This window comes from Peromyscus maniculatus, chromosome 3, assembly GCF_049852395.1.
Source record: "Peromyscus maniculatus bairdii isolate BWxNUB_F1_BW_parent chromosome 3, HU_Pman_BW_mat_3.1, whole genome shotgun sequence".
Classification (NCBI taxonomy): domain Eukaryota; kingdom Metazoa; phylum Chordata; class Mammalia; order Rodentia; family Cricetidae; genus Peromyscus; species Peromyscus maniculatus.
Genome location: NC_134854.1, coordinates 56376385 through 56388436, shown reverse-complemented (window position 1 = coordinate 56388436; position 12052 = coordinate 56376385). Strand labels below are relative to the sequence as shown.

At 43.5% G+C, this 12052-nt stretch overlaps 1 protein-coding gene across 10 annotated transcripts in view; it reads left to right on the top strand.

Annotated features, from left to right (window-relative positions):
* Cald1 (caldesmon 1) overlaps positions 1–12052 on the top strand; it is a 186057-nt gene that overhangs the window by 98555 nt on the left and 75450 nt on the right. The window lies entirely within an intron of this gene.

Here is a 12052-nt window from a genome sequence, read left to right as displayed (position 1 = left end):
CCATTCATCTGGGAAGAAGGTGAAAGAGCCCTAAGCGTGCTTTGTGAGTAACATCAGAGCCCGGCTCTGGCTGCCTGTGCCATGAACAGTGTTCTTTGGCAGTCTTAGAGACGTGCTTTAGCTTGTCATAACTCTGCATTAATTCCGACACCTCTGGTTTTGAGTTCTTAATTATTTATAGCAGGACTGTAGGAAAGTGTGACTTGGAACTATATGTAAATAAAGGATTTGATTAACATGTGAAATATGTAAGCTACATTCCAAGGCTTTGTTTTTAAACATCTGAGAGCACAGCCTTGTAAATGTTTTAAAAAGCCCCTAGAAACACTCACTTTTATTGAAAAGCTGTCATCCTGATCAGAAGTCGATTTTTCCCTTGCTCATTTCTTTCAACACACAACTGTTTCTATGTTAGTCTGACGAAAGTTACCAGATATGCTTGCATATTTTTCAAGGCAGTATTTCCGTTAACATGTCTCATCATTTATTCTGGCCTCTTCCTCCAGATAGTCTAGATTAGTGAGGTCTCTGATATTACATTGAAGGTTAGAACTGAATAACTAGTTTAGATCACAGGAGTCTCATTTCCATCTCAGCACCGCCTTACCTTACATACAGTTCCTTTGTTGGAATAAAAATCTTGGTAAAGTACACACCAGTCACTATAAATAGCACCGTAAGCCTGTGCATTTGGGAGAGTCTCCAGAGCGTACATTTTAAACCCACATTGTTTAGAATAGGAAATTTTTCTGGTGTTCATATTTTCCATTGTGGGTGACATGGATTGTCCCATGTCACATATCTTCCCTGGCTCCCATCTTCCTGTGCCACTAAGGAATCCAATTAGTGGATTCTAGAAGATCGCTCAATATGTACTTCAGATTTTTCCATGGGTGCCTTGGGAATTTCACGTACATCTTGGGGCTCTGCAAATGACACCTCTGAGAACTCACAGAACAGAATCTGCAGCTGCTAACAAAGGAGGCCTTTCTTTTTAGAGATGGAAGCTCACTGGTGGGCCTGCTGGGAATACCCACAGTCAACTCCATCTTAGATTCCCACGGCAAACCTGTGCCGTTGGTGGGTCTTTCTGGGGAACTCAGGAGACTAATATGGGAACTAACCGAGCAGGAAATGGGTGAGCACACAGGCGGCACGGGATGACAGGTTATCAAGCTGGTTCCAAGACCAGGGGCATCATCAGGTCTAATTACACAGCACCTTTCCCAAGGCGCTATTGGCAGCTCCAGCAAATATGAACCTCTGCCCACTCCTTCCTTGAACGGTTCCTCTGTTTCTATAATCAAAGCCGTTGTGTAAACCTTTATTTTTTTAAGTGGAGGCCTCACTTGGGGAGATGTAATGTTTCCTCTCTATTCCTCTTTCCTTGACAAATAAGAAAAGGACTACTGTTGAGGGGACTCAGCTTTGTTGGTTTTTAATGATGATATAGACAGAGTTGACATAAGCTTTTAATAGCCTTCAGCCCTCCTGTCTTACCATGAAAGCTAGCCATACCAATTAAATGTATTTCCTCTGAGCCAGTATCTGCATGGTATACCCTGGCTGCTCGGGAACTGTCATCACTACAGCTGCTCGGTGGCTCCTGAACTGAACAGAATGGAGATTTTGTAAAATTAAAGACTGCAGCATGGTGGAAATTCCCAAATCTTAAGCACCCCACATCATAGGCAGCTAGATAACAATGGCATCATTGCAGCACTATGGCAGAGCTGGACTGGGGGTGTAAGGGGCCAGTTTCCCTGAGAACTGTCTCAGGACTACTGATAAAGACTGATTCTGGTGTTCTACTGCTTATCGGGTCAGAAATGAACAAACTCAAGCTAGCAATCTCTGAGAAGGGGCTGGAGGTCCAAAACATTGGGCACAGACTTAGGAAGCAATAGACCAAAGAGCGGCCAGGAGCTGTGTAGGCCTCTTAGCCTACATGTTCTCCATGTTCTCCAACTCTTACTAAAGAAGGTGACTTTTAGTCACCATGCATAAAATTCCAGCTCCAAGGGATCAGACGCCCTCTTCTGGCCTCTGTAAGTAGCTGCACCCACATATATGCACATACCCACACACAGACATACATGCATACACATAACTAAAATGTGTTGTTTTATGTATATGAAGTATATGAAAATAACCTTTAGGTCAAGAATGACACAAAAGAGAGTAGATATAGCTTTAGAAGACCTGAGCTTTCTCATTTACACAATTAACATCTTTTGGGTAGCTGATGATGTGGAAAAATACCACCTAAGGTATAAATGGTACCATATGACCCAGCTGTTTCTCCTCAGAGCTTATACACAGAGAACTTCATACCCTCCCATAGACATCATGGAACCCATGTTCATTGCTACTTTATTTCCTACAGCAAAGAATTATAATAAACCTAATTGTCCATCAAAAGATGAATGGATAATAAAAATTATATATACAATGCAATACTATCCAGCTCTAAAGAAAAATGAAATCACAAAACTTACAGGAAATGGATTGAATTAGAATGTTATAGAGGTCACACAATCTCAGGGGAAAAAAATATAGGTTCCCCCTCATGTGTGGAATCTAGTCAATAATATACATCCATATGTAAACAAATGACACATGGGTGTAGAATAACATGAAGAAAGGATAACAAGAAAGACTAAATATTGGGGATGAGGAAGGACTGAATACAGGTAATGGAGATGAGTTATGAAAGATGATATAAAGCTAATTTCTCCCTCTCTATTTTTTTGGTTCTAACTGTCATAGATTTTTTATTTTCAGTGGTGGGTAAGTGTATAAAAATATATTTGCTAAAGAAAGTGTGAAATCCAATGTAAGACTCCTCCACTTCCATTCTGAATGGCTGCTATAACCATATATAATTTCCCTGAATTATGTTGTTTTGGAGTCTAGTTAATTGCAACATGTGGGGTTGTTTTTGTTTTGTTTTACATTTTTTTAATAAGAGGTTTTTTAGTTGTTTTGGTGTTTTGTTTTGTGTTAAGTGTGAAGGGTGATACAGGCAGACCTGCATTGTGCTGAAGAGGCTCGGTGATTCACTTCCATCAGATTCCTTTCTGTTTAACTGTGTTCTGGAGAGCTGCAGATTGTGTTCTGGTCGTATACTGTGTTTAAAGGAAACTAGAACTTCTCAGCCTGTTTTCTTCATCCATCTCACGGGCCTTCAGGCATTCCAGGTTGGGAGCAGAGAAAATGCTATCAAATGTCACTGCCCCTGGAGCTCATTACTTCTCCAAAGAGCTTAGGACCCAAAAGTCATTTTGTCTTCCCTTCCCTGGAGTTTGGAATGGAGGAGCAAATTAAAGAGCCTTGAAACAGCGAGGGCTATAGTGGTGCTCTTCGCAGTTATCCGTCTAGCTTGGCGTCTGAGCAGCCAGCAGCAGAGAGGAGGGCTTCGTGCCTGTCCCTACCACCAACCTCCTGCCCCGGCCTCTCTGCAAATTCTCCGTCACCTTGTGGGTTCAGACAGACACAGAGGGACTGATTTCTCTCCTTGGGCCTCACGTAACACTTTTAACTCATGGGAATTGTTACTGACAATTTTGTATTCGTTAGGTCCCAAAGAAACCCAGAACAAGCCTGCTGTGGTGGCACGAACCTTTAATCCCAGGCAGAGGCAGGCGGAGCTCTGTGAGTGCGAGGCTAGCCTGGTCTACAAAGTGAGTTCCAAGACAGCCCAGGCTACTACACAGAGAAACCCTGTTTCAAAAACAAACAGAAAAGAAAGAAAGAAAAGAAAAGAAAAGAAAAGAAAAGAAAAGAAAAGAAAAGAAAAGAAAAGAAAAGAAAAGAAAAGAAAAGAAAAAGCAAGCCAGCCAGGACAGTGGTTAACTGAGGTGACTATTCAGCATATCAAAGCAGACTCTGGCTGCCAGTCTCCCTAGGTCCCTGCTGAGCTTCCCTTCCCTCCCCCATCTTCCCTATAACTCAGCCGTGTTGGTCCTTTTGGTCTCTTGGTCTCTTCTCTTCCTAACTCACTCTCCCCTACCCCCACCCCACCCCCTTGGCCAGGTTTAATCTGCACCTTTCCATATGCCTCTGGCTAATGCCCTCCCTCATCTCTACAATAAGCCTTCTCCTCCACCATATCTGGGAGCAGTCATGTCCTCATTTTTTCACTCAGTATTCATGTTTATCCACAGACCAAATAGAAAATAGACCCTAGATCACAAACTACAACTTTCTCAAGCCTAGCACAGGACACTGAATGAATACAAATACTTCCGTATTCGGATCTGTGTACAGGCAGAAGAGTCAGAAATGTTAGCAACCTTTGGAGTATCCTCAGAGGAGTAACCATCAGGGTCTTTCCTGAAGTTCCATCAGGAACCACTGGATTTGAATTCCCTACCTGTTTCTCTGGACATATGAGGAGATGGGCAGCATTTATTCCTCGGATTATGGTTGGACTTTTGTATCTTATAATTTTGCGCATTTGCACTCAGTTAGTTGCATTGTGGGAGCACAATGATAAGAATAAAGGAAGAGTCTATTTCCTTGTTTGGCTGTAGTACTTAAGCCCTGAGTACTATTTGCAATTGCTCTATGCATTGTAAAATCAGATAATCATCAAATTGCAGGGTTCAGACCCAAGCCTCAGGAGTCCAGCAGTGAGCAAACTGTATAATCAAAGCTTTCTCTGATGAAAGGCCAAGCATGCGGTGGGAGCAGCAGAGTGCTTCAGCTAATCCCAGGGGGACGACGGGGAGCAGCAGATGATGACCTCACGCTAGTGCTTACCCACTCTCTCGGAAATACAGAACATCTAACGTGCGAGTCGGCTCTACAGTTTAGACTCTAAATGGTGCACTGTTTTCTAGTGTTGAGAAATTAGGATGGACGGAGTAGGAAAAGAACCAGAGGAAAAGCAATACACTGGAACTAAAACTTAAAATAAAAATCAAATTGTGCAGACTTTCTTCTTAGTGAGGAACTTTTTTCCCCCTTCTTTTCATAAATAGTCCTGCTTGTACTAAAGGGGAGGGTGGTGTCTAAATTGAGTTTCTTCATTACGAAAGTATACCTTGTTTAATTCTTTAACACAAAATCTGTAATTAAAGTTAATGAGCTAGAACACTAAGCAATGTGGTCCTTGGAACACAATTTGAAGAGCCTCAGAATTGTGTCTGTTAATTTTTAATTTAAATTTTGATTCTTGGACCCTGCTGGGAAAGAGTCAGAAGGAAAGATAATTTGGAGGTGTCCTAGAAAGGTTCGGGAGTCTGCAATGCCCGGGAGAATCTCAGGTTACTTCAGTTCTCTCCTCTTTGAACCATATTTTAAAAAGCTGTATTCGGATTCCATGTCATTGGCTCTCAAATTTAATATTAGTGCACGCTTTTAAAAAGTATCTCCATTTTATTTTCTTTAATTTGAAAAGCTTTCATGTGAGTTCTGGCTTATAAATGAGAAAAAATAATGGATATGACTTTGTCTCCAATGCCCTGCCCCCACCCCACCCCACCCCACCCCACCCCACCCCACCCCACCCCTGCCTGGGTCTGGCAAAACAAAACAAAACAAAACAAAAGCACCTTCCTAGTCCTAGTCTACAAATGAACAAGCGGGCTCTGGACAGATGGCTCAGCAGTAAAGAGTGCTTAGTGCTCTTACATAGGACCCTAACTGAGTTCCCAGCACCCACACTGGGCCGCTGATAACTGCCTTTAACTCCAGGTTCAGTACAGTCCTACACACACACACACACACACACACACACACACACACACACACACACACACACACACACACACAATTAAAATTAAAAACGCAGTCTGTAAAAGTAAAAACAAATAAATGAACAAAGAAAGTTCTCATTTGCTTTTCCTTCTTTAATAATAATAAGAATTTGATTTTATTGCTGAGTAATTTCAAGAAAAATTGCATTCTAATGTTGAAAATCTTTCTTCTAGTCTGCTTCTAATCTCCTGCTGGGGTGGGGGGCAAGAAAGGCACCTAGAAATTGTACAAAGGAGAGTTTTTGATGAATCTAACATGTGAAGTTCCAACGATACTGACAGGCCAGCCTGAAGCGAGTAGAATCCAGTTGTAATTTAGCAAATCTAAAGAAAGAGGGGATGAGAAGGAGCTACCAACCAAAGCTAGGGTTGGCACTGGACATGTCAGGATACCCAGATGACAGACTTTGAGTCCTGGGATTTTCTCATTCTGGTAACATCAGAAGCTATCACTCACTGTGAGATGTGTTGGCTTGTGTCTCTCTTTGCATGGGGTGAAGTATCCTTTGGGCTCACTTTTGTCCCTGTTCTGATTCCATATTGAGCAAGAAGTCTTTCTGCAGCTTCCTGGTATTATGGATTGGGAAACAAGAGATGACGTGGCCAGCGAATGAGCTCTGCAGGTACTGAAAAGCCAGAGCTTTTCTTCTGCCTTCATTATTGACATCATGATACACAGCACCATCTCCCTCATATGATACACAGGGCCATCTCCCTCATATGATACACAGGGCCATCTCCCTCATATGACACACAGGGCCATCTCCCTCATATGATACACATGGCCATCTCCCTCATATGATACACAGGGCCATCTCCCTCATATGATACACAGGGCCATCTCCCTCATATGATACACAGGGCCATCTCCCTCATATGATACACAGGGCCATCTCCCTCATATGATATACATGGCCATCTCCCTCATATGATATACATGGCCATCTCCCTCATATGATACACAGGGCCATCTCCCTCATATGATACACAGGGCCATCTCCCTCATATGATACACATGGCCATCTCCCTCATATGATACACAGGGCCATCTCCCTCATATGATACATACAGCCATCTCCCTCATATGATATACATGGCCATCTCCCTCATATGATATACATGGCCATCTCCCTCATATGCCATCAACCATCCTCCCTGAGACCTGTACACTCTGGAACTCCTAGGATTCAGTTCCTGAAGCAGCAGAGTTTCTAGGTACCATAAAATGCTAAAGCTGTGGTCAACTGGCCTTTTTGATGCAGTGACTATATTTTTGTCTCTCTTCAACCCAGGGAGCAAGTGTCAAATACTTAGTGTCTAGCTGCTGTATACTTGATACCATTCTAACCGTTATCAGGTGCCAAAAACTCTTAGGCTGAATCTCAGAAAGCAAAGAAAAAGTATGTAGAGAAGATGAATAAATAAGCAAGGTTGCATATAGGTACACATTTATTTCTAAAGATGCCATAATCATATATTGGCTATATGATATAACATTGTGAAATAGGATAGCACCTAACTCATACCACAACACATACAATTAAATGAAATGTCATTCATAGTAGATGAATAATGACCACAGCAACTATAGTATTCAAAACACACAGTAGACTATTTCTCTAGAAACAAATATGCTTTAATCCAGGTCTGATTTCCATAAAAAGAAATCAATGTTTTTTAAGACCTTATATAGTGTCAGTGGAAAAAAATCTGGATTTGATTAGAGCTATAAAAATCATGTGTAAATTTAATATCCAGGTGTATAAACTGGCCACCAGAAAAAGCACTTGTGGTTATGGGAATATCTATACACTTTGAATAAAAATAGTCCTCACCAATAATGTTGTGGTTTCTTCAAAGATATGGCCCTTTCTCCTGCATTGTAATATATCCTTAGCATCCCTGTGATTAGCTCATGATTTCTTTTGCCATTTAGTTGCATCTATGTACAATAAATCTACAAGGTACAATAATCTACCATATAACACTATGACTTGGAATCAGTTTCCTGTGTATGAAAGTCCTATAAACTCTCCTTTCCTAGAATCATACAAAGTAGATTACTATGATATGATGATGATGATGATGATGATGACGATGATGATGATGATGATGATTTTCACTGGGATCAGAACCAGGGCTTTGTAACAACCATTCATTCAAGAAACTAGATTGGGCCCTACCATTTCCACTGTTTTAAAAGGTGTGTTCCAAACTGGGGAGGGGGGTGCCAGAGGCTCGTCCCTTTCTTATTTAGTGTTGCATGTGTGCTGAGGTCAGAGAACAGCTTGTGAGCATTGGTTCTCTCTTTCCATTGCATGGATTCCAGGGATAGAACTCAGGTTGTCGGGTGACAGGCACGTTTATCCACTGAGCCATCTGTCCAGACCAGTGGTCCTTTCAAGATAGAAACTTTTCTCTCCAAAGTGGGAAGAGTGAGAAAGGGGAAGGGAGAGTCAAAGGAAATTATGCCTAACGTGCAATATATACCTGTAAGGAAAATTTAAGTGAAAATAAATAAAATTTCAATTAAAAAAGAAAGTAATGTAACTGGTTAAAACCTCCAGATTTAAAACAACAACAAACAAGCCTTGGTGAGAAAACCTAATTGGTGCAGAAGAATTTAAACAGAAAATCGGGGCCTTGAAGCAAGTTAACATGAAAGGCTGATTCATACATTGCCACATAAGTATTTCTCAAGCGCATACAAACTGGAGTGGTCCCAAGCTTCAAGCTCTCTCCTACTAGGGTGAGCAGTGACAAAGAAATAAAGTCCAACCCAGGAAGACTTCATGGAGCAGAGAGCCAGATACTGCTTCTTCGAAGATTGCTAGAACACAGAGAAATGGTGGCTGAGGAACATGCTGTTCTAGATGGGATGCCTCTGTGATTATGGGGGTGTAGGCAGGAAATTATCCCATTTCATCCTCTGGCTATACCCTCTGGTGGTTCTCATGGTGACCCTATGGGGTGGGGCAAGAGATAGGTACCCAGGAAGAGCAAGAGACTAGCCCCACCAGATCCGGGCGAAGAGGTGGCGCTGCGTGCGAAGGATGAAGGTGTTATCGGAGGGACTTACAAGGGCACTCAGACACATGTTGTGCAAACAATTCTGTAGTCACCATTCTTTGGGGACAGACATGCTGCACTGGGGCTGTGATAAGGCCAAAGAGAGTAAAAAGAAAACTGGAGATGTAGCTCAGTGATAGAATACTTTGCAAGGCCCTGGGTTCAATCCCCAGGACTATCACAAAACTGAGTTTCTTAAATTGTTATTGTTGCCTCTCAAGTGGGTAGATTTCTGTATAAAATGAGCAGGTCCGTGTGCATACGTGTGTGTGCATGTGTATGTATACGTATGAGTATGTGGGGGTGGGATGCAACTGTGTTCATGAGAAGGCATGCACATGCACAAATATGTGTGTGTGTTCCATGCATTAAAGCAATGGACACAATACTCCCACATACCTCTTTTCCCTGGGGAATTGTTTCAACATAGAAGCTGTTCCTAAACAACCATTGCAGACCAGGAAGTCTGGAACAGATCATATGGCCCAGGCTCCTACCTCCGTGAAGTAAAGTTATTTTTTAAATCATATTTTATTAATAAAGGACCACCCTGTGGTGGGAGCTGTTCCTTTTGACCATGCTGACCTTCCCAGCCCAAATGTTTCTCTTTGATGAAACATTAAACAATAGAATGTGCAGACATGAAAGCAGCTATGAGCAATCTGAAGATTAGTTTCCTCTAGTTGGGGTCCTGACATATCATCTTCTGTGTGATGTCTACTGTCCTGATGGATGATGACTAGTGGAGTTAATGGTGGAGGTGGATGGTCCTTAGGTCAGCTCTCAGCCATACCAGTTCTGTAGGCTGGGCCCTCTCTGGCAACTACCAAAGCACACGTGCCTGCACAGGACCTGTGCCCACCCTCCCAGCTGATTCCGCAGCTTTGCCCCCTCCACCCCAGGCACTGGCTCTCTGATGACCCCTGGAAGCTAACGCCCACCCCATCCCGGCTTTGAGTTTCCTACTGTCTTATCTTTCTGCTCGCTCTGCCTTTTGTCTGCCCATCACTGACCTCTGTGCTCTTTGTGGTCCTTGCCGGTGTCTCATCCAGGTTCCAGACCCTCTTTTCACTATTCCCATTTCTATGCCTCCTGGGGTAGCACGATATGACACCAGTGAGTTTCACCATTGGGTACTTAAGACAGACAGACATTCCCTCCATGTTAAAAGCAGGAGGCCAGCTTGAGACGATTCACATGGTTTTCCTTTCCCTGTCTCTACAACTACAGAAATAATTGGGTGGATATTCTTTCTACAATTGTTCGTTAGCAGACCTTCAGTACATAAATGTTGGTGCGTGAGCAAAAGAATGACTGCATTCTAGCCTCCCAACCCTCCAGTAATGGCAAGGAAAGAGAGACAGACAGAGACTAAGACCACTAGCTTATAAAAATCACAGTTTTTTTTAAAATCTCTAGGCCACTGCATTTTAGAAGCCTATTGTGGATGTGTCAAAACTATACTTGCCACTCCACAGAACTGGAATGTGTAGGGATGGGAGGAATCAAGAGCTAAAATTGACTTCCAAGATTAAATGTTCTCTGTATTACTGCTGTGACACATAGCTACAGGTGTGCTGGTTTTAAGCACCTAGGACTCACCATCCTCAGGGCTATAGACATTTGACACAGATCCCAGCAGGCTGAATCTAGGTGTTGGCTCACAGCATTCTTTCTGGAGGCTGCAGGGAGAATCCATTTCCTGCCTCTGCGCATGCCCAGGGGCTATCACATTCCTAGCCTTTTCCCCTCCTTCCTCCAAAGCCAGCATCCGGGCTCCTGGTCCCCTTTCTCCTATAGTCCTAGATCCCTGTGAGCTCAGGCGGAAAGCCTTCTCTGTTTTTAAGCACCATGTGATGAGATTGAGCACATCTTGATATACCAGAGTAAGCCCCCCCCTTTTCTGCACCCACCCTTGAATCACATCTGTAAACTAACTTTGTAAGATACAAATATGAAAGATAACCTATTGTCAGGTTCTGGAAATTAGAGAATGAGGTGTGGACATCTGTGGGGGGGGGGGCGTGGGGGGACACTGTTCTGCCTATGACGGCAAGTCCCTGAATTCTATAAGCAGTAAAAGAGAATAAATGAACAAAATTAGGTAGGAAGGAGAGCAGCAGAATGCCTCAACACACATTTACATGCCGGCTCCGGTGAGACAATGGGACAAGCCTGTAATGCCAACCATCTCATGTAAAGGTAGACACATGTCACAGTTTGTATGAGTGTCTGCCCTTTAGTTAATATGTTGAGTGATAAAACGTATGGTTGGCAAAATACATGTACAGGAGTAATTAACTTTGAAGTTTACAGAATTACACTTACCAACTGTGGCGCTGATGACAGCCTGGGGAGCAAGCAGGAAAGCGTGGTCCGGCTAGTTGAATGAGGAGATTCAGCTTAATTGAATTAAAACTGCAGTGAGATGCGCATGAGAGAAGTTGGGTAGGTCCGCTCCCTGACCCCGTTTGCCAGTGTTCTAGTCTGTGTTCTTGTCTGTATGGGATGTGAAACCGTCCATCAGAGATCTCTGCAAAGCCCCTCAAGGACCATTGCTTCTGCTATTCGCCCCAAGAGTGAGGGAGCCCTTTGAGACAGTTGTCCTCCGACCCCAGTACCTTCGCTGCTATCGGAGATGAGGAAATGTATGCATACTGCAAGCCAAGATGGGATGTCGTCTCAGATACAGTCAACACCACCCTCTCCTCAGGAGCTGGAGTTTGGCAGCTTTCCAAGCTGTCTGCCACCAGCCTCCTCTGCCAGATTTGGTGATGAGGTCACCATCAGAGTGCCACCGATGCAGCAGGGCCTGCTGCTCTGGCGTGCTCCCAGGCCGACTACTGCCCTCCTCTCTCAGGAAAGAGCAAACGTGGGACACCCTGTAGGGTCCGGGCCATCGCTGAGAGACCCTGGCTCTTCCTCCTTTGTGTGTGGCTTCATTTTTCTGTCATGCATCTTTGCCTGGATAAAAGAGATGGCGGGCAGGAGGCGGGGCGGGGGGGGGGTCCTCAGATTTGATTTCTCAGTGGGAACTGTTTGCTTTGGAAGCCACCTACGCCAATGCTAATTGAGAACAGAGCTCAGAATGAGGGCCTGAGAACGGCACTGGATGAACTTTTTGGTGGGCTGATTTCTGTTCATCTTGTCAGAACTGGGCTGTGAGTACATGCCATAGTAGCAGGATCCACTGTTTCCCAAAGGCTGTGCACAGAGAGCAG